Below are 25,987 nucleotides of genomic sequence, written 5' to 3'. Positions count from 1 at the left end.
TCCACTATTTCTTTCTCAACTTGCCTTGCTCTTTTTATTGGCCCTTTTACACTATTAAGCAAGGTTAGTAACTACTGAAAGCTTGATTTCTTACAGATTTGTTATAATCTCAAAAGTAAACTCTATTTCATCTACTAGTGGTGTTCCAAAATTATGACGTAGGATAATAATATTCCAAATGTGTTTGGAAAGGGAGTTATATTTATTTCTACATGTATTCATTAGCTCATACATTCGTGCACTTGTTATTTGAACTTTCTACTATAACAATATCCAGGTAGGGAAAATGCCTTCTATTCTTTATTTATAAAGTGTATTGCACGTTTCCTGTTATAATAGTAGTGTATATCCACTATCAATAAACAATCAACAAGACAGATGAGGAGAGAGAATGAGACAGAGACAGAGAGACAGAGACAGAGAAGGACAGACAGTATACTAACACTTTTTATTTTCCTTTGTGGAATCACATTGTTCCTTTTTGGGAGAAGACTACACTTTCAGTTGTTTTGGTTACCCCCCTTTATGTATATATAATATCATTTTGTATGGAAGTGATGATTTTATTTTGTTAATATTTTCCTGAAGACCATTTAAGTTTAAAAAAAAATTTTTGCCACTATAAATGTTATTATATAAAAATATTTTTATGCTTCCATGATTTTCTCCAAAATTCTCTAATATGAAAATAGGCTGTGCCCAATTTGCTATTTTCAGTCAAAAGTGTTATCTTTTCTTTTACAGTTCTTCATTTGAATATCCACTTGGAAATAACTTTCCTTCCTAAATAATCATATGTGTTTTCTTTAGTATATATTATTTACTTGTTTTATATTTAATATGTGTAAGAGAATGAATACTATAGTGAATATTCGTGTTACTTCTACATAAACCATTTCACAGGACATATGGAAAAGATTTCAAATCTAGTTATATGGAGGAAAAGATTCTGAGCATCTGAGGCATTCAAAGAATGCCACTTAAGCATTTAGTTTGCAAGCAGGAAAGCAGAAGAACACAATATGATTGTATCTCTCTTGTACTGCTTCTCAGTAAAATCTCTCTTCCCGCATATCCTTATGTAAATATCTTATTACTCAAGGCAGAATGTATTAAAAAATGCATTTTGCAATTTAATTCATTCCTTACAGTGCCAGGTGGGAAGCTGATTCTTTGTTTTAATGTGATACTTTGCAATAGAGCTTTTTGCAATGATGGAAATGTTCTATATTTGCACTGTTCAATATGGTGGCCACTGGCTACATGTGGCTACTGAACATGTGAAATGTAGTTACCACAACTGAGGAAGTGGATAATTGTATGTAATTTAAATTGTGGCCAATGGCTCTCTTATTGAACAATACAGCTTTGGTAGTTTTGCCATTATTTAAAGTATGACAATAGTTTGTTAAACATTGTAGATGTTTACCCAGTTATTCAAGTTCATTTCATTAAAGAATAAGTATTAGATGGTGAGAAACTAATAGTCTTGGAATAAAATAATAAGAAGAAAGATAAAGCCTACTTGTGCACTGAAAGACATTTTTTGTGTTTTCTTTCAGAGAAGAAGATTGAAAGTTTCAATAAAGAAAGGTGATGATAATGTCTTCCTGGAACCCTTGGCTAAGATGGATTGGCAAAGAATAAAATGATCTAGGTTTTAAAATTTGGCTTTGATACTAACCACCTATTGAGTAAGTGACTTTTGGTGTCTTAGTTACTTGATATTCATGACAAAGGGTTTGGAATAAATAATTTTCTTTGTTCTTACTGTGGATAAATTGTATGAATTTATTCTGTTTTATATTTGGAATCAAATACTACATTTTCCCTCATATCTCAGTAATGTGTTTAAGTACCCAGTTCCAGATGCCTTGTTAGTGCTCAATAAGTATTGGTTGAATGAATGGCCATACTTAGCTGTCTACTTGAATCAATAGCTGCTTTCACCATCCATCCTTGTAGCTTGCTATTTTCTACACTCAGACTGGGCAAGATTTTTAAACATGGATGGTTTCGATGCAGGAGAAATCCTTTGCTACAGAGTGGTAGAGGATCATTGGCATACCTCTTTGGCCAAGCTGAAGTCCTTCTCAGCCAAGATTGTGCAGCTGTTAAAGGAGTAGACAGAGGCCTTCTTCTGTGACTTCCAGGATGAGAAGGCCATGGTTGAACCGAAGACCATTACCCACCGGGTCACACAGTGTGACGAGGAGAATGGCACAGTGAAGAAGGCTATTTCCCAAATGACACACAGCCTGCTGCTGTAGCTGGCTGCCCAGAGCCAGCTTCAGGAGCTGTGGGAAAAGCTTCACTCACCAGCCATGGACAAAGGGTCTTTCCTCAAGGCTAAGCCGCCAGCCACTCAGAAGGACATCCTGGGTGTGTGCTTTGACCCCCTGGTGCTGGCCCAGCAGCTGACTCATATTGAGCTGGAGAGGATCAATAGCATTCACCCTGAGGATCTGATGCAGATCGTCAGCCACATGAACTCTCGGGACAAGCACCAGTGCCAAGGGGACCTGACCAAGACCTATAGCCTGGAGGCCTGTGACAATGGTTCAACTGCCTTAGCATGCTAGTGGCCACTGAGGTGTGCCAGGTGGTGAGGAAGAAGCACTGGACCCACATGCTAGAGTTCTTTCTTGCTGTGGCCCAGAAGCACTTTAATATCGGGAATTTCAACTCCATGATGGCCATCATCTCTGGCATGAACCTCAGTCCTGTGGCAAGGCTTAAGAAAACATGGTCCAAAGTCAAGATGGCCAAGTTTGACATCTTGGAGCACCACATGGACCCATCCAGCAACTTCTGCAACTACCGCACGGCCCTGCAGGGGGCCACACAAAGGCCCCAGATGGCCAAAAACAGCAGAGAGAAGATTGTTATCCCTGTATTCAACCTTTTCGTTAAGGACATTTACTTCCTGCACAAAATCCATACCAATCACTTGCCCAATGGGCATGTTAACTTCAAGGAATTTAGGGAAATCTCCAGACAAATCCATGAGTTCATGACATGGACTCAGGTAGATTGTCCCTTCGAGAAGGACAAGAAGATTCAGAACTACCTGCTCACGGCACCTATCTGGAGCGAGGAAGCTCTCTTCATCATCTCCTTTGAAAGTGAAGGTCCTGAAAACCACATCGAGAAGGATAGCTGGAAGACTCTTAGGATGACTCTCCTTAACAGAGCCTGAAGGCATGGATGCAGCCTGCAGATGCTGGATGAAGTACACACATGCACTGAGTTTTAATCTTGATTAAAGAGGTTGAGATGAGGAGTCCTTACTGGTTGGGGTCCATTCTGTATATGACTTTTATGGAAAAAAAAGGTAATTATTTCATGCATTAAAAAAAACAGTTTCTACTAAACCTTCACTAAAAGCTTCTACTTCCAGAGATAGACAAGGAAGTGTGAGGTTCCAGAACTTGACTGACCTTCATAAAGGAAACTCCTCAGGATACTCCTAAAGGCCTGAATAAAGTACACTGAGGTGATGATGGGAAGGCTGGAGAAGGGCCAGAATGCAATGAAAGTTTAACTTCCTGATACTTATCATATATAACTTCTCTGAAAAGGAGTTTCCATACCTCAGCCATACTGACTACTCTGATTACTCAAGTCCAGAATAATTAAACTCTCCTTCTTTTATATTTTGATATATCATATATTTTACTTGTTAGATATTTAATGTTACCTTCTTTGGGACATAGTTTTTAATGTGATGATGTATTTTTAATGCAATGAGACTGTTAACTTCAGTAAGGACAAAGGCACAAATCTTATCCCTGGCACACGATTTTCTGTATCTCACAAACCTCATTCCAGTGTAATCTATTCTTCCTCACCCGAGATCAAACATATGGGAAGAAACTGTCTAAACAGGAAAGCATTGTACAGGCATTATTAGTTGTTATTATGGTAGGAATTGATATTGTAGGTAGTTTAATATTTACTGTTTTTTCTGTTACCTACTCTCATCTGGAAACTTGGTTAACATTTTTCAGAGCTCACTATAGATACCCTGAAATCTTCCCAGAATTTCTAGGATTTCAATCCTATAAGAATGTCTAAGGAAAATTCATTATGCTCTTCCCTGAGAAGAGATAATATTAAAAATTAATGACCATTTCAGTCCTCTCGGATGTAATATAATTCAGGGTAGGGGAGGAGGTCTGTCACTATCCTTTTCAAGGGCAATTCACAACAACAATTTGAGTGATAAATCCCTGAAGCTTGATGTTATTCCCATTGTAGAATGTGAGTGTTGACAGTGTCTCCTTTTAAAAGTAGCAATATTTCATTTTAAATTAGTGCACCTGGTTGAGAAAAAAAAAGGGTCAGTGTAGTAAGAGCTATATAGATACTCATATCTTTTATTCCCATGAATTTCACAACTAAAACTATATCTTAAAGAAATAGCTCAATAGAAATCAAAATCTAAGGGAATGAATACCTTACTTATGCCTAATCAATGATGAAAAGAATTTGGAAACCGTTTAAATTAAATTAAAGAAATTAAAGTATACTACCAAGAAAAAGCATTAGAAAGATGTTAACTTTTAACATTTTAGAGCCTATATGCATAAATGTTCATGCCATAATGTCAAGTGGAAAAACAATAGAGTGAATATTTTTACTTAAGTATATGAGATGTTTATATATGTATGGGCACTAACATTCCACAAATAGAGTTGTTTCTTTGGGTAGAAGGTTTCTATTATGTAAAAAACACAACTTTGGGATTAGAGCTAGGTTTGAAAAACTCTGCTCCAAACTGACAGTGGCAAATTATGAAACTTTCCAAATATTAGTTATTTTTTCCTTATTAGTGTGTGTGTGTGTGTGTGTGTGTGTGTGTGTGTGAAAACTAAATAAGAAAATCCACTTAAAGAGCACAGGACATAGTAGGAGCTCAATACCATTATTTCTCTTTACTAAATACCTGAGACTTCCTTAGGATGACAAATTTACTCAAATTGGTTTTTGTAGAAATTTCAATATTCTTGTTTTTGACTCAAATAAGAATTTTTAGAAGGCAATTAGAAATTAAGGATTAACATGGTAGCTCTTCTATAATTGGTAATCTTTATATTTCAATGGATTTCAGAAGGATATTAAATATCCTGAGTTGGAGGTCAATTTTTATACACAATTGAAAATATAAAGCTCAGAATGGTATATTAATTTGTGATAACTAGTTTTATGTGTCAACTTGACTGGCCACAGGGTGCCCAGATTAAACATTATATCTGGCTGTGTCTGTGAGGGCATATCCAGATGAGATTAGTATTTGAATCAATGGACTTAGCAAAGTGAATTGCCCTTCTCAACATAGGTGGGCATCATCCAATCCCTGGAGGGCCTGGATAGAGAAAACGCTTGAGGAAGGAGGAATTCTTCCCCTTTTCATACCTATTTCCTGCCTTACTGTTTGAAGTGGAATATCTCATCTCCTCTCCTCTCCTCTCCTCTCCTCTCCTCTCCTCTCCTCTCCTCTCCTCTCCTCTCCTCTCCTCTCCTCCTCTCCTCTCCCCTCCTCTCCTCTCCTCTCCTCTCCTCTCCTCTCCTCTCCTCTCCTCTCCTCTCCTCTCCTCTCCTCTCCTCTCAATTCATCTTCTCTGGCCCTTAGACTAGGATTTACAACATATGCTCTCCTGGTTCTCAGGTAGTTGGACTCAGACCATCAGGTTTCTTGGATCTCCAGTTTGCAGATGGCAGATCATAGGACTTCTCAGCCTTGAAAATTACATGAGCCAATTCCTCATAATAAATCTCTCTCTCTTTTGATAGATGATAAAATTTTATAGATAGATATGATAGATATGTCTATTATTAGATAAATAGATGGGTAGATATATCCTATGACTTTTGTTTCTTTGAAGAACATAGACTAATACAATTTTGGTACCAAGAGTATGGAATTGTTTCTCTAATCTAATTAGGTTTAAAGATGCTAATGACTCTCTTTCCAGTATGGAGAGAGCACTTATAATCCACAGTGTAAACTGTTATAGAGATATGCAAAACATCTGCATAAATCACTTATTTATAAGAAACAAGGAGCTAGGTGACATAGTATATGGAACTTCTGAACATTTTTGAAAAATTAATGAATATAATGACATTGACTGATTGCTCCTAATATTATTGACAGAGTAGCAAAAGAAAAGGAGGAGTTCAGAGATTTAAATTCCCAGCTCAAGCTCTTCACAAATGACCTAAGAGCTACTATGCATTCCTGGAAAGACCCTTATCACCTGTAGCTACAGAGCTGAAGCTGCTAAAAACCAAATGTAGAACCTCATCCTGTGACTTGTTAAATTACAATGCAACTTGAACTCCCAGCCTCACAGGGTGTCTACTATTAAAGTGAGGACATTGAATGGGCAAGAATGGGATCATAAGCTGGGATGAGGTTGTGTGAAGATTCTGCTGAAGCTGAGGACATTGAGTCTCTAAATTCTGGTAATTCTTCCTTACCAGTGGAGGAAGTCTCCCCATCTCCAGCAGAGTGGGCCTCCTCACCCCCTCACTCCTCACAGTGGCATTCCCACCTCTAGTGGGCCTTGTCATCCACAGTGGTGTTGGTCTTTCCACCCCTGACTGACCAGATTAACCCTACATTCCCTGGGAAAACTGTAATGGCTTCCCTTAAGGTATTTGACATGCATGACAATGCTGAATCTCCTCAGAATCCATCCAACCACCCCTCTTTGCTTCTAGACCTATAACTAGATTCAAGTACCAGCAGGTCCCAAAGATGAGGTATTCTGTGTGACCAATGAGAAGGTGTATTACATCTGGCTAACTTTTCTAATTTATATAGACAGAAATCTAGGGGACTTGTGGGAATAGATACTAAAGATGTAGGACAATGGTGGAAGGAACAGAAAGTGGGATCAAGCTATATTTATTGGCACAGGTTCATAAAGCAGATTATGCATTTAATGCTGTAATTCAGGGAGTTTAGAAAGGACTCTAATAGTTTCTTTGGTTGGTTGGCTGAAACACGGATCAAGAGATGACCCCGTGAGTGAGTGGAAATACCAGACATGCTTTGTAGAGGAAGGGATCCAAAGGCTTAGGGACATTACAGTGTTAGAGAGTAGATTTACCATTTAAGAGTGACTTACCGAAATTAGGAGGGTCCAGAAGACATATATTTCAGCAGGACTGTGATGAATAAATTTGTAAGGGGAGCCCTGGTGTCCTTGAAAATCTCTGTGATTAGTCTTCTCTGTACACCAGACCTCACAGTGGGCACTGCAGTCACTGAATTGGGAAACCTCAATGCAAGGTCATTAACTAGATCCCAGGGTGGAAAGGGCCAAGTGGTGGTACTCAACCATCACAGGCAAGGTAGGTGTGGTTACTATAATGGACATCAGAGTCAAAGCAGCAATCAGAATATTCTGACTCACACAGACCTATGGTACTGGCTAATTGATCATGATGTCTCTAGAAATGAAATAGCTAGAAAGCCTGCTAAATTCTTACTTGATCTGTACAAGTGGAAAAGTTCTAGGTCAAGTAAACAAGTCTAACCTGAATCATAAGAACAGAAAGCCATGTCCCTTCAATCAATTCCCGGACATGAGCCAGTTTCCACACCCAGAAAAATTTGAATGAAGGGGAAGCTGGATCCCCTTGAGGTATGACTTCAGTACACTACTGAAAATGTATACTACTAATATTTCTCTCAGCCATCCCCAAAAGGAACTATGGCCTTTTACCAGGGTAACCCTCTGGTAACCCTCTGAAAGGAAATAATCAGACATTTGGGGATTATTGGACAAAGGCTCTGAACTAACACTAATTCCAGGAGACTCTAAGCCATTATTGTGGCCCCACCAGTCAGAGATGGAGCTTTTGGATATCAGATGATCAGTGGAATTTTAGCACAGGTCTATCTTACAGTGGTGGATCCCTGAATCTATCTTGTGATATTTCCCCAGTTCTAGAATGCATAGTTGGAACAGACATACTGAAAAGCTGGCAGAAACCCCACATTGGTTCCCTGACCTATAGAATAAAGACTATCATGGTGAAAAAGGACAAGGGGAAGCCACTAGAACTGTCCTTCCCTAGCAAAATAGTAGATTAAAAGCAATACCATGTTCCTGGAGGGATTGCAAAAGGTTAGTGCCACCATTAAGGATTTGAAGGATGCAGGGCTGGTGTTTCCCACCACATCTCCCTTCAACTCTCCCATTTTGCAGAAGACATGCACAAGACAGGCGGATTGTGGAGAATGACCAGTGGGTTATTGAAATTTAACCAATTGGTGGCTCTGATCGCAGCTGCTTTAGCCAGATGTAGTTTTATTGCTTAAAGAAATTAACACATTCCCTGATACCTAATAGATAGCGATTGATCTGGCAAATGTCTTTTTCTCCATCTCTGTCCATAATGTCTGCCAAAAGCAGTTTTTTTTTTTCAGTTGGTAAATCCAGCAATACGCTGTACTATCTCAGGGGTACATCAACTCTTCACTCTCCTGGTGTTATAATTTAGTTTGCAGGGATCTTGATCTATTTTCCCTTCCGAAAGATATCACCCCCCAGTCCATTACATGGATGATAGCATACTGATTGGGCCTAGTGAGCAAGAGGTAGCAAGTACTGTAACCTTGTTGTAAGACATTTTTTGTCAGAGAGTATGAAATAAATCTAACTAAAATTCATGGGCCTTTAATATCAGTGAAACTTCTAAGGTCCAGTGGTGTGGGGCATGTAGAGATATTCCTTCCAAGGTGAAAGGTAAGTTTTTGCATCAGACCCTTTTACCACCCCAAAACAGGCATGTAACCTATAGTGCCTCTCTGGATTTTGGAGGGAATTAACAGGTTGGCTCAGCTGACTGATTCTGACTACCAAAAAGAGATTGGACTGCTATTCCACAACAGTGATAAGGAAGAGTATGTCCGGGCTATATGACATCCCTTAAGGCATCTCTTAATATTGCCAGGCCCAGATTAAGACCAATGAAAAATTACCACCACCCAATCCAGGCAGGACTGCTGATGACTCAGACTGCAGGAACAAAGATTAGGGTCACCCTACTGGGTAAAGAACCATGACCAGTTGAGGTGCTTGAAGGCAAAAGGAATACAGAACGAGTAGTGGAAGACAATAGTTCTAAATAGCAGCTATGACCATATGACCCATTACAGAAATGAAGACTGTGATTTTCATGAATATTTACTCTTTATTTTTCTATGAATACACTTATGTGGTGTGTGTGTGTATGTTCTTTGAATCTGTGTGTGTGTATGTGTGTGTGCATATATATACATATACGCACACACACATACATATATGTATATAATTTTTTCCTTTGTTCTTTTATTTACTTATATAAAATAAGATATATTAACTTTATATCATAGCATTTAAGTATTGCTAATCTTAAATCATAGTATTTAAGTTATAGGATGTCAAAGAGAATAGAAAACATGAATCAAGGACTTTACCTTCTCTTCTGGGGCAGGAATTTGTGAGTTTTTGATTGTGCACAGGACAGTTATATAATGTTAGGTGGAATTATGACCTTGTTATTGTCTTTATTTGAAGATTAAATATGGTTTAAGAAGATGCACATGGGTGTCAAGTTGACGAGACGTGGACTTATGATTGTTAATTTTGTGTGTAAATTTGGCCACGAGGTGCACAGATTAAACATTATTTCTGGGTGTGTCTGTAGGAGTCTTTCAGGTGAGGTTAGCATTTGAACCAGTGGACTCAATAGAGTGGAATATCCTCACCAGTGTGGGTGGGCATCATCCAATCTTTTGCTTCTGTTCCTCTGAAGAACCCTGACTAATCCACGCTGATCTTGACTATAAACTAGAGAAGTTTGCATTTGTTTTCCCCATACTGTTGACGTTAAATTCTGGAACACTTATATATACTTTCCATTAGCCTTCTGGGAGCTCCTTTCTGTTGATTCAAGGATGGAATGTCCCCCAACTATAAGGCAATTTCGGAATACCTAGAAACTCACTATGTAGTATATTTGAATATTTAAAGGAAATTGGTCTTGTAAATGAAAGAAGATGGGCAATGACGGAAAAAGTGACCTTTGCCGCTTTGTAGTAGAGGCCAGAGAGGACAAGGGAAGATCAAACAAGGGGATTAAAGTTCTTTGTCAAGTGAAACTATTCCTTGTACCCATGCTTAATTACAAAAGGAAATTAGGAACAAGTGCATGTGTATTACTGCATGTATTAATGTAGAGTTTAATTGGTTTGGAGTAAATTAATGGGTGCTTGCAATATTTCTGGCAATTTGTTATAAGCTGTGTAATTTTAAATTGGTTTCTTGAAAATGCTGGGTAAAACATTTTAATTCACACATTGCTTTAGGAATTGATTGGGGGATAATAAAATATAATGAAATGTTTTACCTCAGATGGATGTAAGTTCTATTTGCTCTGCAATTTTTTTTTTAAACTTGAACGCAAATAATGAGTACACTGCTAGGATCTTTCGAAGAGCTGTAACTGTTTGTAAGTTACTTGTCTCTCTCTCCATTGGGCAAACTATAGCTATTTTAAAATTCTATTTTCTTGAAGCAGTAGAGAACAAGGAGAATCCTCTAGGGCTTTCCTCTTTTATCCAAGAAAAATTATATGTGAAATTGAAAAGCAAGGAGGTATAAAAATCTGGCAACTCAGCAAGGAAATTATTATAAGAGACTAGAAATTGGGACACTTGCATGTGGGCCACTAAAGAGAAGTTCCATGAATTCTTAGCTAGTTTGTGGTAGCAATAGGATTCCATATGACCAACTATGAAATGGAGGTGATGTCAGTGGGTTTTACCTGATGTGAAAATTAAGTGCAAGTCATCTGAGAAAAATGACAGTTATTCTTATAAGATAGTCAACCAAAAAGAAAGCAGTGGTGTTCATTAGCATACAGTTTTTTGATTTTTGAAGATTATTGTCCTGCTGTGACCATAAGTACCTGGGAAAATTTCAGGCAAAAGGAGATCTGGGCATTTGAACCCCCTTAATGAACATAGGGCCCCTCCGTGTTATGGAAATTGGGCTCCTCTCCCTTCCTTGCTAGCCAGGCATTCACTTCCTGTTGGATTTCTTCATTTCAACTAAAATTTTCAGCTTTCAGAAATACAGTTACCCACAATTTGCCCGCTCTCCTTTTGAAAACTTTTTTTGCCATTATTTTCTTTTGTGGCTGAGCAGGCAGTGATAGAACCTAGAAAAGAACTCTGGAATAGCTTATAACCTAAATATTCCAGAATTTATCCTCAAGTTACCAGTGATATTACTACTGACAAAGCAATGTCTCCCCCCGCCCCCGCCCAAATGCTCTGTTTTCCCTTTCTGTTACTGTTCTACATTTTATGGATTCTTTTCTGAAATATCTAATTTCCTCATGCCAGTTCCTTTCTTTCTCTTACCTTCAACTTGAAAGTCTATTCTAAGAAAAGCTTTCCCCAGCTCTGCCTCTCTTCTGCTTGTCTTTCTGAAGGTTGTACTTCTATTATAGAGTTGATCATATTACATATTGTAACTTTTTACATATGAATTTGATTCTCCCATTGGGCTTGTTAGCTCCTTGAAAGCAAGAACTGTATTGTATTCTTCTTTGTAGCTCTTTGTAGCTTAATTGTGTTCATATGCACAGTAGGCACCCAACAACCCATACTAACTTATTTAAACTAAGTCGTAAATGACTAATAAAGGTTATTTCTTACATTGGCAATGCATTTTAACAAGTGGGTATAGATTTCATCTTGGAGACTTGGGGAATTAGTAAGTAAGAAGACAAGGTCTCCTTTTCTTATTTTGGTTTTAATCAGAGGAGACACTTTGGCACATCTGAAGTAACATCACAAGAGCTCTTCCTTTTCTGTCTACCTCTGTAGCCATTTGTGGATTCCCAGTTTTGTTTGTTTGTTTGTTTGTTTTTTGTTTGTTTCCATTCTTATTTTCTAGCAGTTTTAGTCTTGGTTGTTAGCTGGAAACGTAGAGACCTTTTTGGAGGAGGGGCTCTTCTTCTTTCTTCATTTATTTGTATTTGTTTCTCATTTTGGCAAAAAGCTTTCCCCAGTGTTATTTGGCTTCCTCACTGCACCCTTTTAAGGTGGGAGAAAAGATAATATAATCTTATTTAAAGAAATCGAAGTTCAGAGAGTCGGGCTGCTTGAACTCATTATGACTGAAAAACTAGAATTTTTATCCTTACTCTTCATTACCCCAATTCAATACTCTTTCATCCTAAAATAACTTTACATAGCATATATTCATCTTAGGATATTTTCTCAGTAAACTTAGAGATCAAGTACATAATATTAGACCTATGAAATGATCTGGTTTAACAACACTTTATCACAATGATTCTTCTTCACTTAAAGTCTAAGAGATGTTTTTGTCCATCAACAGACAATATCCATTTATTTAAGTTTAGATATCTTATTAACTTCATTGATTTGTTACTACAACTGATCACCTTAGGTATTCTCAGCACATCAACATAGTGGTTAAAATAACAATAATCTCTAGGAATGAAGATTAAATACATGTTGATATTAAACTTCTCCATAATCCACAGAACTATTTTGGTCTTCTTAGTACCAGATAAATTTATACAACAAGATTAAATTGGACCATCTGTGACACATACCTTCAGAGACATGTGTTATCGATGACCACTTTGAATCTTCAAGGTCCATCCCTAGAAGGCTGCTAATAACTCCTATGCTTTCATTATCCTCCTATCACCATGTTCAAAAATAGACGCAACTCAATATTAACGAATACATATGATACCACCAAGTATCTTTTTTATGTGTATATAAAAAAAAGAGATAGATAAACCAAAAGATATCAGCCATAGCAAAGATTAGCATATAAACCCCATATGGGAGTTTCTTCTTTCTATTTTACTGGTATCAAGAGCTTCTAAAAACTGAACATAGCACATTTTCCTCTGCTCCAGTCAGAAGTTGTGTGTGGATTTTTAGATGTGGATGCTGAACCTTGCTTACCTCAATCAACTGTATCTATCTGAAGCCTTTCAAATCTGGCCAACCCTTTGGTAACAAAACTTCTTAGTGTTGATTCCCCATAAGTGGCTTCACCCTGATTATTCCTTTTTACTTTCCAGTAATAATTTTACTTGACATTTGATGTCAGTCCTACTCAACCTACTTTGTTTAGGAGTGCAATTCTCTGGTAATTTCAGAGTCCCATCTCTTTCCTGGGCATTTGACTTTGGTCTCTTTGGCCCATCCTTTGGCATTTCTCCTCGACTTTGTTTAGAGATCTCTTGATTGCAATAATGAAAGGCTAATAGAGACTAGCATGAAGTAGAATAGCATGTCCAAACCTGAAGAATAATTCGTATAGGGATGTATATTGCCACTGACATTTTTTTTTGACATTTTGTCTTTGCTTCTCTTTTCACATCCACATCTTTCTTTTCTCATATCACAGCCTTCATTTCTCTGTTTTCTAGTTGTGATGAGAAGTGGTTTCTGTATTCATTTCTCAGGAATTCATCACTTCTTTTCAAGCAAGCAGCTAAAATGAGCAAGAATCCCAAAGACACATTCCAAATACTCAGAATGATTTACTCAGCTTGGGTCAGATGCCCACCCTTGGACCAATCACATGTAATCAGGGGGCAGGGTAATATTATATCATCAGAGAAAGCCTGTAGTAACTATGTGGATATAGATGGGTTTAGCAGGTTGAGGGAAGGGAGTAATTAGCAGTTGCAAAAAAAAAAAAAGACAATTTCAGGGGAAATTCTGTTCTCAATAGAACCCTTTTCTCTCAACTGCTGCATCATTTTTCCAAGAATAACATGACTTTACAGTCTATGCCAAAAGTAACCAAAAATCAAGTGGTTTGATGCCCTTTTGCTTCAGATCTCTGCTCAGTGAGCTTTTAATATCTGTCTGGCCCTTTGAAAATGAAATATTATTTATTGTGTCTTCGGCTCTTATAATTAGCTCAAGAACACAGCTACCTTGGCCATAGCATTTCTTTCTTTCAGACAGAAAAACAAAAGTCTGTTTCCTGGCTGTCTCCCTCTCCCTCTGCTTTACCATCGCCTCTTAACTAAGGAAAAATTCTAAAGAAAGCCAGTGGTCATTACTGGTGTCAACCTTGCCACTATCTTCTCACTCCATGTCACTCATTTCCCCCCTCCTAATGAAGGCTTCATTATCCTACAGGGAATATACTATGTGAAGTCTACACTTTACAATTTGGCATTTTGCTAAAGATCACACTTTCACTGGGCCTTGGGGCTGCCAGGGGTTCTTTCCTTGGATCTTGTGTTTTTCTGTAGACCTTGTCTGTTCCCTTTCTGGAAACTATTGTCTGATGCTAAAATTTTAGTCACACTGTAGTTGTCCTCTCAGATGATTGGGTGAGACAGAAATAGCAACACACTCACAGAATACTAATTTAGAGATTGTTGATGGACTCTAGTTAAAATAATTCAACTTGAATTATGACTGAGCTCACGAAAACACTAACATTTCAAACACTCATGGAACATTGCACAATTGGCTGTAGTAATTAATAAGCATAGAATTAATTATTAGAATCTGCAAGCTATAAATTCTTCATCAAATAAAGACAGAATTAAGGCATATGTTAACTTTCTGATGTGTTTTGGTACAGTGGTTCCCAGCTCTGGATGCATATAAGAACTAACTGGGACACTATTTAAAAACACATATTCTTAATCTCTACCTAAAATTTACTAAAATGAGAATCTCTTGGGGAGAAATTTTAATGCGTCTTGGGTCTTGATGGTCAGCTAAACTGGAAATCACTGATTTCTAATGCAGCTATACTCCTTCCTTTAAGTGAATTCCAGGAAATCATTTTACTCAGAGATGTGACATTTGGCAGAGCAGAAGTCAACTTTACTGGTAATTCCAGAGAGTTATCTTGTATGTCCCCATAATCCTAGCCCCAGGTAGTTCTACCCTCTGCATCCTTTGTTTCCACTTGACATCTTTTCAGATAATCTTCCTGTATCAGAGCTTATCCCATCAAGTTTAAGAAGAGAGACAATGGCTCCACAGAAGACATCCAGATGGCCAATGGACACATGAAAAAATGTTCAACATCACTCATCATCAGGGAAATACAAATCAAAACCACAATGAGATAACACCTCACACCTGTCAGAATGGACAACATTAACAACTCAGCCAACAACTGATGTTGGCGAGGATGCGGAGAAAGAGGATCTCTTTTCCATTTCTGGTGGGAATGCAGACTTGTGTAGTCATTCTGGAAAGCAGTATGGAGGTTCCTCAAAAAATTAAAAATAGAACTACCCTACGACCCAGCAATTGCACTACTAGGTATTTATCCAAGGGATACAGTTATGCTGTTTTGAAGGGGCACATGCACCCCAATGTTTATAGCAGCACTATCAACAATAGCCAAAGTATGGAAAGAGCCCAGATGTCCATTGATGGATGAATGAATAAAGAAGATGTGGTATATTTATATACAATGGAGTATTACTCAGCAATGGAAAAGAATGAAATCTTGCCATTTGCAACTACGTCGATGGAACTGGAGGGTATTATGCTAAGTGAAATTAGTCAGAGAAAGACAAAAATCAAATGATTTCACTCATATGAGGACTTTAAGAGACAAAAAAGATGAACATAAGGGAAGGGAAACAAAAATAATATAAAAACAATGAGGTGGACAAAACAAAAGAGACTCTTAAATATGGAGAACAAACAGAGGGTTATTGGAGGGGTTGCAGGACGGGGGATGGGCTAAATGGGTAAGGGGCATTAAGGAATCTACTCCTGAAATCATTGTTGCACTACATGCTAACTTAGATGTAAATTAAAAAAAAATAAAAAAAAAAAAGAGAGAGAGAGATAATGGTTCTTCTCCACACCCAAAGTCTTGGCTGATTTGAGAGGGGAGAGCCATATTCCATTTGGCTGCAGAGTATCCAGGAGATGGAAGTGAGAGAAGCACCAAGTGAGAGAAACTGCCTGTGTTCTAGCCTCTTGGGCTTTTTTTTCTGTCTTCAACCAGGACCACTTGCATTCGTGCCTATAGCTTCAGCCCCACCCTACTCATTAAGACCAATTTGATCTTGGATGTGAACAAAAATTGAACTTTAACCCAACCTTGAGGGCATCTCTTCCAGCCTAGCCCTGATGTTGTGATCTGCCTCTGATAACCAGTTTTCAGCCTCCCTCTACATGTTAGAGTCTCTATCTTGGCAACCTGCCTGATACTTCAGTCTTTCCAGGTCACGTTTTTCATAGAGTGGTATGAGAAATCCTTTGCTGGGATCTTGTGAGGTACCTCTCAAAAATGCAGGGGGATGGACTAAATGGGTGATGGGTATTAAGGATGGCACTTGTGATAAGCACTGGTGTTTTATATAAGTGATGAATCCCTAAATTCTATTCCTGAAACTAATATTGTATTATACTATATGTTAACTAACTAGAATTTAAATAAAACTTGAAGCAAACAGACAAAAAAATGCAGTTTAGGAGCCATTATGTCAGAATTTCTAGGACTGGAGTCCAACATGTGCATTTAAAACTAAGTGGGTAGTCAGGACTTTATCTGGAGAGTCTTACTTATTCTTTAATACAGAAATCCTGGAATTCCATACATGTCTCTGTAGCTTATGTTTCTAGTTATTTTCACTATCACTCTGACTTTTGGATGAAAATGTAGTATAACACAATATTTGTGTGTTTCTCTTTTAGCAGAAACATCCATAAGATATCATCCCAAAATATGGCTGGGAGTGAATTATCCATACACAGTGTTTGGTTGCAGGACATTTTGATGTGCTGATCAAAAAATATGTTTTGTATTGCATTTTTGGAGAAAGTAATTGTGTTTCCAACCATACCTATCCAGAAATATTACAAAATGCAACTCACTCTATGAAGGGCAATTAATTTTTATTGTAATTATTTATAATCCTCATTAAGAGCAATTAATATGATATATTACTTCTAGTAATTTAAATGACTATAATAATAGTAGCAACATCTGGAATTTTCAAGGTACCTTTTATTTAAAAGGCCCAAATATTATGAAAAAGAATGAGTTAGTTTTGTAAAACATTTCCTAGGTGTTCTTCTAGTTACTTATTTACAAGAAATATGTATTCACCTACATGCTACCTATGTGGTGAAGAAATTGTTCTCTCAAAGCCAAATATAAATTAGGATAAGGGCTTTATTTTATATCAGATCAAATAGCTGTAACATATCTTGACAAGCACTACTAAGAACTAATGAAATTATATTATTACAAAAACAGTCAGATCTGACTCCAGCAAACCCCACTTACAGCAATATTTAACTTATGTAGCAAAGCTAACATTTCTGCAAAATATCCTTGCACCAAGGCTGACGTGAGTTAGAATTGGTAAATCACAACAGGAATTCAGCTATAAGGCACAAATTAGAGGTGATTTATTTAGAGGCTTTAAATCTGAGAAGGAGTTTTAAAGTTGACTCTATGTAAAGGATGTTCCTGTTTTTATGAATGCTAATTACCAAAAATTATAACATAATTCATCTGCATTGTCACTGAACTGCCTAGGGGTAACTCATAAGTTTTCTCCCTTAAATGAGTGTGTTAGTGTAGCATGCAACAATTCCAAAAGTGAACGAGGCCTTTTTTTTTTCAAATAATGGTGTTGGATTATAAAGAGAGATGGTGAGATTCTTCCAAATATGTTTGATGAATTTTTTAATAATTATAGTAATAATCATAATCATAATATTGCAAGTATCCCACAAAATAATTTCTTTGTAGCTGTGTTGCATTATATCCACTTATATACATATTATATATATATAATATATATGACTAGATATAATAGTAGATAGGCAGTTTTTTTTTTGATAGAGTGGAAACGGTTCTCTAGAAGAATTGGGAGAATCATATATAATTTTTGTAATCTTTTAAAAGCACCATTGTTTTGTCCTTGAGATATGTTTTTTAATACTTAGGATCTTCTGCAATAGGATTTTCTTCAATCATATAAGTCAGAGACCCCCACTTGCAATGACTATATTACTCAGGAAGATCTGTATTATGATATTCAATGCTTTATTTAAAGAGGAAGGATCTGAAAAAGAATAGTTCCAGAAAACCTGATGTATGTTTAAAGACCAGCAGGTACACTGTACAAATGTATCAAGTCTGAAAGAACATGATCATTGCCTCTGAAATGTCAAATGAGCAGTCCCTGATGGTGGCATTGGTGGAGACCTCCCCATTTGTTTATCTATTTGTTCCTCAAGTATTTATTGACATTGACCATGTGCAAGGTACTGTGCTGGGTGTAAGGGCTACAAAGGCAAGCAAGCAGTTTTCCCTTCAAGGAGTCCATAGACTAGAGAGAGAGAGAGAGAGACATATTAATTGATACTTCAGCACCAGATGGGACATGTGATACAGGATTGTGTCTGAGTACAGACCTGAGAGCCACATCACCAGTGTTTGAATCTTCCTCTGTCATTAATTAATTGTATGAGGTCAGGGAAGTTATTTAGTCTCTTTCTTCAGTTTCACCCTCTGTAAAATGGGGATTTCCTCCCAATGGTTTTTTGTGAAAATTAAATGAATTAATATATAGGACATATTCATGTAGTTAAACCATATTATTAGGTTGAACCATACAAAATTGCTGTTTTGTGGTCAAATACTGTTGAATAAACAACATACATTAAGTTCTAAGTGTGAAACATTAATAAATTGGAGTTCATCAAATGTAAACACTTCGACTCATCAAAATATAGTATTCGAGTGTGAAAGGCAACGCACAGATGGAGAAAGAGTGTCAACAGTGGTGAGGCACCACTGATGGCCTTGAAAGAGATTCAAAAGTTTTATGCAGTCAGTCTACCAAAAGCAGGCAGGGATACTATTCCATGTAATGTCACCTCCATCAACCCAAGGCAAACAGGTCAGTTTTGGAAAGAGTCCCAAGTCAGGAATCCAGCGACAGCTTCTGCATTAGAGATGTAGAGTCCTTTGGTTTGTGCTCAGTCTCTTTCCATGCCCAGAGTGTTGACGGTCAGGTTGTAGTGATCAGGGTGGTATAGGCTTGGCAAACAGTTTGATCCTAGGCAATCTCATCAGAGAGCAGACTTTTACAGGGGTCACCTACCTGAGGGACCTACACATTTTGACTAGCAGCCATGATTTGTCTCCATAGTCCTCAGTTCCAAAGAGGGGTATCTTTAACCTGCTAGCCTTATTGTCCAGGTGGCAGATGAAATAAGTAATTGGCAATAAAACAAGAGTCAGTAAAAATATAACAAGGTTCATCAAGGAGAATAGTGTCTAGAGTTCTGAAAATGGCTTGGGTTCTGCCCACCACTTCCAATTTTCTTCTGCATAGCTGATGCTGACCTTGAATAGTCGGAGTAGGCCAGCGGGCACCATCATGTTTTAGCTTAGCTGAACTACAGTGAACTAGGCCCACGTTTTTAGAAAAAAAAATTCTTCCCCTGGAGATAGCTACCACCTTTCCATGTAAAGCCAAGATGCCACAGGTTATCATTTCCATTTGGCCAGGAAGATTTATGGGCCCTTTCCACTTTGTTATTGAGTCTGAGTTCACCCACCCTAAAATGTGAATTTCATGTAGGAGTAATAAGGCCTTTATTTGTGGGATGTTCAGATGTCAGGTGTCCAGAAAAACCCAGAAACAAATTAATAGCTGCTTTTCAAAAGGAGTAACTGGTGGCCATGTCAGGGGGATAGCCCCAGGGGAACCTCCAGATAGAGGCTGCCTCCCTTTGCCTGTGAATCCAACAGGTAAAATCATTCTCTTATACCTCAGAATATGACCTTATTTGTAGATAGTGCTGTTACAGGGGTAATCAAGTTCAAGATAGGCTTTAATCCAATACGACTGGTGTCCTTAAAAAAGGTGAAATTTGGACACAGAGGCACACATATAGGGAAAATGATAAGAAGAGACATGGAGAGAATACAGCCATCTACAAGCCAAGGAGAAAAGCCTGGAATAGATTCTTGCCCCATAGTCCCCAGAGAAACAGCCCTGCTAATACTTTGCTTTTGGACTTCTTCCAGCCCCCACAACCATGAGAGAATAAATTTCTGTTGCTTATGCCACCCAGATTGTGGTATTTTGTTACAATAGTCCTCACAGATGAATAGATCCTGGAAATTTGACTTTCTTCAGAAAATCTCTCCAAGAAGGCCAAACTTCCTATATCGTAGCTGCTATCCATTGCAAAACAACTCTGGAGGTCTTTCACTTTAATTGCAAATGAATCTAAGGTTGGCATAATAGAATAGGAAGGAATTGAGCCTTAAGATATTTTCCCTTAATCAGCATTACACATCCCAGTCCTCTTGTCACCCAAGGGAAGTCACTGAATTTTTTTACAGGTCAGCTGCTATCTGTCTCAGACGGTCACAAATTCCCCTCCTTTCATGCTCAGTATGGGCATATGTCTCTAGCTATTATTGGAAAGGGGTAGAATCTTCTTACAGTGGTGTGTGTCACACGTAAGTACCAGATTAACAGAGAAACGCGCCTCCTGGAGGAGGGGTAACAACATCTGGGAGAGCTGTCATTGAACTTACTTCCTGGTACTGCTTCTGTACCCACTTCCCCATTTCTGTTTCATTCACAGGCAATAAAGTGGAGGGCCATTCACTGCCCACTGGAGCGTACATTTTTTTAATGTCTTTTGCCAATTTCCATGGGCTTTTCTCATGTCCTATGAATAGACCCTCACGGCCTTCATCCTTCCATTTCAGAAAGCTGGATCTTTGTCAGTATCCCACTCTTGGGCCTTGCTCCTACTTCAGGCTCCTGTTTTACAGGATTGTTTGGTGGCCTTCTCATCACTTCCTGCAACTATCTCCTGTCACTGTTCCATATTTTAATCATCTGGCATTCATTTAATTTTGATTTGATTGATATTCACAAGCATACATTTTGCCTTGAACATGACTTCGATGGGATGTTGGACATATAAGCACAGTATCCTTGTAGATAATTTGGCTTATGATTATTATTTGTAACTCCCTATGTATCATGGCCTTACTTGGTCTCTTGATTATAGTTATGATGATTATCTCTTCCTAATTAAAATCTTTGGTTGAATATGTTAATCTCATCATCAATGATTCCTTTTAAAGTAAATGTATAACAAATAATCACTTTGATACTATTAGTCACTTCTATATATTATTGTTCTTCTTAAGTTTTCTTCCACAACAGATGCTGTGACATGATTTGTGGGTAATTTCCTTAATATTTCTTCTCCTTGTCCTATGAAGACCTATGACTATAAGCAATATTTTATAGTGTGTGTATGTGTGTATATGTTTTAAGTGCATAGTTATCGTTTGGTCTAGAAATGTGTGTTATAGCAAGGAGCAGAATTTATTTGTCAGTGAGTGACTTTGGATAGATGATCAAGTTTACTAAAAGATTCTATGGGCTATTTATTGATATCTTTGAACACATCTCTTAGATTCTAAGTGTAATACTATAATTTTATATTAATTACTTTTTAAATTTTGATGTAATTATAGATTCATATACAATTGTGTACCCTTTGCCCAGTTTTCCCCAGTGGTAACCTTTCTCATTGATAAAGTACAATATCACAGGTAGGATCTTGATACTGCTACAGTCAAGATACAGAACAATATCATCACCACAGGAATCTTTTATGTTGCCTTTTCTGTCCATACCCACCTCTTTCCTGCCCCGCTTCCACACCCTGATCCCTGGGAACCACTCATCTGTCTTTTTCATAATTTTGTCACTTCAAGAATGTTATATCAATGGAATTATAAAGTATGTAACTTTTGGGATTGGCTTTTTTCACTCAGCATAAATTCTCTGGAAATCCATCCAAGTTGTTGTATTTATTGATAGTTCATTCCTTTTTATTCTGAGAAATATTTCATGGTATGGGTCTAGTACAGTTCGTTTAACCATTTACTCTTTGAAGGATATCTGGTGTATTTCCAGTTTGGGGTTATCATGTATAGATTTGCATTAAAACCTACCTGGGGTTTTGTTTCATTCAAGTATGATGAGGCCAACAGATCAGGAGACATTGCCATTGAAAAGACTCCTTGTTACTCATAGTTCCCGTGAGGACAGGAGCACACCATGCCTGCAGGGTCACATAAGAGAACACTAAGGTCAGCTGCAGGCAGAGAGAAAGAGCTGGGAAACCACAGAAAGGCCTTTACTGTAGTTTTTGTGGGAAGGAATGAGCAAGGTAATTTAAGCAATGAACCCGGTTAAGACTGGCTCATTTGAATAATTTTAGTGGGCTCCAGGCTGCAGAGTCGGCTTGATGCCTGGCCCCACCGGAGAATAGAGTCTCAGAAGTGTTAAGAGCAGCACTTATGGCCGGTCAGAGATTTGGGCTTTGGATTGGTTTGTTTGCACAATAAAAGGCAGGCTTCTGGGAAAGTGCTCTGCTACCTCTAGGAATCTACAAACCTAACCACCCATGGGAGGGGCAGTCCTTCCCCAGGCAGCAAAGCTCCAGATGTCAGAACATCAGATACAGAAACTAGAAAGTATAGTTAACACAGCAGTCCTCCCTTATGCGTGGTTTTGCTTTTCCTGGTTTCAGTTACCTAAGGTCAAGCACGGTCTGGAAGCAGATGATCCTCCTTCTAAAGTACAGCCATAAGGTCAATGGTAGTCTAACGCTCATCATAGTGCCTGTGTCATTCACCTCATTTCATCCTGCCATGTAGGCGTCTAATCATCTCCCAGCATCACAAGAAGGGTGAGTACAGTGCAATAAAATATTTTGAGAAACCACATTCACGTAACTTTTGTCGTAGCATGCTGTTATAATCATTCTATTTTATTATTAGTTATTGTTGTTAATCTAACTATACCTAATTTATAGATTAAACTTTATCACAGGCATGTAGTATAGGAAAAGCATCCTACATATATAGTTTTTTATACTATTTTTGATACTATGATCTTGGAACATAACCCTTGTGGATGAGGGGGACTACTATACGAAGTTTTGGTGTAAATTTAAGTTTTCATTTCTTGGGCTTAAATACCCAGGACTATAAATGTTGGATCATATGGTAGTTGCCTGTTCAGGTTTATAAGAAACTGCCCAACTATTTTCCAGAGAGGGTGAACCATCTTACATTGCCACCAGAAATGTAGGAGTGATTCAATTTCTCCAAACCTATAGACTTTAGGAACGATATTGTTATTTGGGTTATTGACATTTCAGGCTTTATTTAACGTGTTTTTTATTGGGTGAATGTAATCTGCAGTACACTGAGCTGGGAACAATGAAAGATCCAAAGGTGAACAGGAAGCTGACTTTGCTCCAGGAGCCTTTATCCCCCAGTGGAAGTAAAGCTGTAAACAATAAACAAGAAAGAATAAAAATAGGTGGCACCTGGAGGTTCAACCAACATACAGTGTAGGTGTGGTGGAAGGGGCCATTAAATCTGAGGGTGTCAGTGGGAGGCCTGATGTAGGTGGCAATTTCTGAGCAACTATTGAAGAGTAAGTGTAGGGGCGCCTGGGTGGCGCAGTCGGTTAAGCGTCCGACTTCAGCCAGGTCACGATCTTGCGGTCTGTGAGTTCGAGCCCCGCGTCGGGCTCTGGGCTGAAGGCTCAGAGCCTGGAGCCTGTTTCCGATTCAGTGTCTCCCTCTCTCTCTGCCCCTCCCCCGTTCATGCTCTGTCTCTCTCTGTCCCAAAAATAAATAAACGTTGAAAAAAAAATTTTAAAAAGAAGAGTAAGTGTAATTGGAAAGGTAAAAAGAAAAAAAAAATGTAGGAAAGCCACCCAGCATTGAAAATATTTGTGTGCTGGTAGTACTAGGAGTGCTCTGACTCGGGCATGGTGGGAGGGATCCAGCAGTTCAAGAGAGAAACAGCCTTGAAGGAAGATCAGGAGTAAACCCAAATGACATGAGCTGGACCTCATTTGGTATCTAATGAGAAGTTGCTGAAGTTGGAGAGGATGGATACTACCTGGTCTGCATTGTAAGATATTGATGATGTCATATTGAAAACTTATGAGATGGAGACATGTGAGAAGCTACCATGGTAGTTGAGGTGAGAGACGCTGAGAGCATGAGCTCATTGTGTCTTTGTGGTACTTTCTTTCATTGTTTTGAAGTCTGCAAATAATGCACGTTCCTTTCAAGAGTCAGACAATAATGGAAAGGAATGAACAAAAGTCACCCAGAGTGTCCTTACTCGGAAATGACCATAGTAAACATTTTGTAATATTTTTTTAAGATTTGGTTGCAATCTGTATCTGCACGTATGTATGCATGTATATGTCGTTCTGAGCAGATATTGGTCATGCTATGTGTAATGTTTATTTTCCCATCTACAGTATATTATGTCATCCTTTTAGATTTATAAATGTATTTACTCAGTATCACTTGACATTCTTTCTATTGTATGGAGATACCACAACTTAATCAACCTCTCCCTACTAAAGGATATTTAGGTGTTTTTGTTTTGTTTTGTTTTTCTATTTCTAGCAGTGTTCTTTTAATTCAAACACTTTACAGATTTGGAATCAAATATAAAATTCAGTATCTGTGGTTTTCCTCTCTTGTTTGTGCCCATGGAAGAAGGAGTGGGGCCTCCAGATAAAACATGCTGAGATGCTCAACACCACTTTGTACTGGCATCACACATCAAGTAGCCTTGCTGCATCTCTCAAACTCTGAAAATAGCATGGCTTAGATTGAATTAGAGGCCAAAAAAGCTGGTGCTTTTCTGGTTGCTACAAGGTCTACTCAAGGTCTTTTGACCTAGATTGAATTTCCAAAGATGAAATGTGCATTAAGTTATCCAGGGATCTTTTTACAAATGAAGGTGCTAAGGACCAACTACAAAAGATTGTGATTTACTAGTTCTGAAGTAGAGTCAGGAGACTATATATTTTTTTATTCTTCCCCAGGTATTCTGATATACAGCCAAGGTAAAAACCATGGTTCTGGACCTGTCTTTCCACTCTGGCATGGCTCCCTCCACTGGCTATGAGTTTACTAAAGTGGTGCTAGAATATTTCATGCTGGGGGGATGGCTGAGTGATGGTGGTGTGAGCTGCTTCTTTATTGGGAGGTTTGGTGTCTTCAGCTGGAAGGGAGCCAGACTCCTGCTGACCACCAGCAGGTTGAGGGCAGAGATACTTTTGAGATGGCAAGTTTTTATAAAAACCTTTAAATCTGGGACTGGGTTTTAAATAATATCCTACCAGGTGTTGAACTGCTGTTTTCCCAAATTATTTACTGATCCGTCTAATTGGGTGGTGAAGGCAACAACATCCCTGTCAGTAGACAGTAAAAATGGATATCTGGGTGGACAGGACTATCCCTTCTCTGAGCCCATGTTTTACATGGGTGGGGTTAGTACTGTGATCCTGAAGGAAGACAAGGTAGAAGCATCTCAGAGTAGGGGCAAAAAGGCACAGATGAGAAGGCTCAGGTTGCTGAGGGCAGACTTTGCCTACTGGATTCTTCTCCTGGGAAGGCTGTGCAAAGGACATTGACCCAAGTATCACATAAGAAGGTCTGTAGATGTGTGGTCTCTACACCATCAACAGAAACTGTGCCATCACTGGACACTACACAGAGTTCCAGAGTATGTGCCTTCCGCCCCATGCCTGCCTCCTTTAGTCATGGCTGCCAGCTCAGAGTAGAGATGCATATTCCTTACTCCTAACTCTTGCCCATGTTTCTGTTAGGATGAAGGTATTCTATACATATCTCTGTTATCAATCTTTGCCCTATACCTCAAGTTCTGCCTAGTTTCTTGGGTCTCTATGAAAATCTAACCCACATTTACTCCTTGATAATGGCTTCTCTTGGCTAAAGAAGCATCTCCTTCTCTACAGCCCAGAACCAGCCCCAGTCTTTTCCCATTTCCATCACAAGGGCTGACATTTTCTTCTATGTGCA

General features: G+C 38.3%; 1 long non-coding RNA gene and 1 pseudogene across 4 annotated transcripts in view; both read left to right on the top strand.

Annotated features, from left to right (window-relative positions):
• Positions 1-25,579, top strand: part of LOC128315234 (uncharacterized) — a 597,865-nt gene extending 572,286 nt beyond the window's left edge. For all 4 annotated transcript variants that reach the window (XR_008297800.1, XR_008297802.1, XR_008297801.1 and 1 more), the window contains 3 exons: positions 1,563-1,694; positions 22,655-23,572; positions 23,809-25,579. This is a non-coding gene — a long non-coding RNA (uncharacterized LOC128315234). The remainder of the gene's footprint in view (positions 1-1,562; positions 1,695-22,654; positions 23,573-23,808) is intronic.
• Positions 1,733-4,465, top strand: LOC106973868 (ras-GEF domain-containing family member 1A-like; annotated as a pseudogene).
• Positions 25,580-25,987: the final 408 nt, after the last annotated feature.

Source organism: Acinonyx jubatus, chromosome C2, assembly GCF_027475565.1.
Source record: "Acinonyx jubatus isolate Ajub_Pintada_27869175 chromosome C2, VMU_Ajub_asm_v1.0, whole genome shotgun sequence".
Classification (NCBI taxonomy): Eukaryota; Metazoa; Chordata; class Mammalia; order Carnivora; family Felidae; genus Acinonyx; species Acinonyx jubatus.
Note: the sequence above shows the minus strand (reverse complement) of the source record. Positions and strands in the feature narration are given on the sequence as shown.